The 2296-nt window shown below is 30.4% G+C and overlaps 1 pseudogene; it reads right to left on the bottom strand.

The window, feature by feature from the left end:
- Positions 1-493: 493 nt before the first annotated feature.
- LOC142864008 (uncharacterized) lies at positions 494-629 on the bottom strand (annotated as a pseudogene).
- Between the last annotated feature and the right edge of the window lie 1667 nt (positions 630-2296).

Consider the following 2296-nt stretch of genomic DNA (forward strand, 5'->3'; position numbering starts at 1 on the left):
TTTTCAGAAAAAGATTAAAATTTCAGTGGATTTATGACAAAATACCAAATGTTGATATTTGTAAAGTGGAAGATAATCTTAGTTCTGATTTCTAGTCACACAGCAGGTAACAGCTTCCACAGCATAGTAAAAACAATTACATATGAACATTCAGAAAGGTAGTGCCTTTTCAAGACAAGATTTAGAAAGTAATCCCTAAACCCTAATTCCTATACATATATTCTAAAATAGCTGGTAACTTCCTAACTACACATAGATTAGACTTTCAATTATTCAAGCATCTAAAATTACACCAAACATTAAAATAGTAATGAAAAATAAATAAGATACTTTATTGAAGAAAATTGCTAAGCCATTGTAACCCAACCAATATGTGAAATGACCTACACCAATTTTTCTTTCTTTTAATTTCCTACAGATTTTTTTGACAAATGATGTCTCAAAGTAGACCAGCTGATGATTTTATAGAATAAAGCAATTGAAATCAAATTTATTTTAGTATATTACATTTATATCTATATTTTATAAATTTACAATTGATCAGAGAGATAGCCTCTCCTAGAAAACAGCTCCAATTAAACTGATAAGAACAGACACACTTGATCTTAGCCAAAAGGCTGAGTAGCAATCATAATTCCAATTAAATGTGATGAGCTCTTTAGAACACAGACATTTACCACAGTGTCAAAGGGGTGTTGACATGTAGAGAGTCTGTGCATTGTTGATGGGAATATAAAATGGTGCCACTGTCATAGATAACAGAGCAGAAGGATCCCTAGAAATTAAAGTCATAGAACACTATATCATCCAGCAATTTTCCTTCTGGCTACTATTCCAAAATAATAGGAATCAGAACCTCAAATGTCTGTGCTCCCATGTTCATTACAACACTGCTCACCATAGCCAAGATGTGGAAACAACTTGTCCACTTACAAATGAGTGAATAAAGAAAACATGCTAAACACATGCAATGAAATAGTATTCAGCCTTTAAAAAGAGGGAAATTCTGCAATATTCAACTACAATGATGAAACTTGATGACATTATGAAAAATGAAATAAGCCAGTCACAGGACAAATACTGCATTATTTCACTTATATGGCACATCTAAAATAGTCAAACTCATAGAGGAATAGTATAGAATGGTGGTTGCCAGCCACTTGGGAGACAGGGAAATAGGAAATTGTTAGTCATCAAGTATAAAGTTGCAGTCATGCAAGAAGAATAAATTCTAAAGATCTGCTGTACAACTTTGTGCTTATAGCTAACAACACTGTATTGTTTAAAATTTGTTGAGAGTGGAGATGTCATGTTAAGTGTCCTTACCATAATTTAAAAAAAAGAAAAAGAAAAATGTTCTCCCGTCATCTCTGTCTTCTGACCATTTCACCTAGTGTCAGACTGAGAAGTAATAAAAGTTATGTATTTTTAAAACATGAATAGTAATACTGAGAGGTAGATAGCGATTTCTTCTGAAGGAAATGAACAGGCAAGAATTTCTTATTGATGATTAATAATGCTGATCTTGTAATGGGAAAAGTGTGAAATTGATTTAGAAAATTGAAAATGTTCATTGGAATAGTTATACCTTATTTTTATTATTGAAAAGAAATGTGATTATATAATTTATTTTCTACCCAAGTTACAAGTTTCAAAAATCTTACTTATTATCCTACCTTAAAATTATTTTATCAAACATTTAAAATCCAGATACATGTCTCATATTTATTAATTGGACACTGCTTAGGTGAACTTCTACTAGGGTATAATATTCCTTCTTGAAAAACTAAAAGACATTAACCTTAAGATGAATGTAAATTAATTTTTATATTATATATTAATCTATGGAACAGTCATTTAGATTAAAATATAGACTATTACAATATACAAAAGATGCCCCTTTCTGCCCATTTCCAGTAAAAATTAATAACCCATGTATAATTCCTTTTGACTATAAACAGGAATGAATTGTGTATGTTTCTAAATTAACAAATGAGTAAAATTGTATAGCATGTATCATTTTATGCCTGACTTACATCAATATCTCTGCCTGTGATGTGTATTTATGTTGTTACATGCAACAGGATCTTTTTAAAAAATAATTGTATAGCCATGTATTACTTTGCTTTATGAAAACACAGCAATTTAGTTCTCCATTTTTTACCATTGGCAATTTATAGAATTGTTTCTAATTATTGACTTTATGCCATAAACATTTTAGTACAGCGTTTGGCACGTATCTGCACTCAATTGTTTCTGAGTATATGTCTAGATGTTAATTTGCCATGGCATAGGG

This window comes from Microcebus murinus, chromosome 23 (assembly GCF_040939455.1).
Source record: "Microcebus murinus isolate Inina chromosome 23, M.murinus_Inina_mat1.0, whole genome shotgun sequence".
Classification (NCBI taxonomy): Eukaryota; Metazoa; Chordata; class Mammalia; order Primates; family Cheirogaleidae; genus Microcebus; species Microcebus murinus.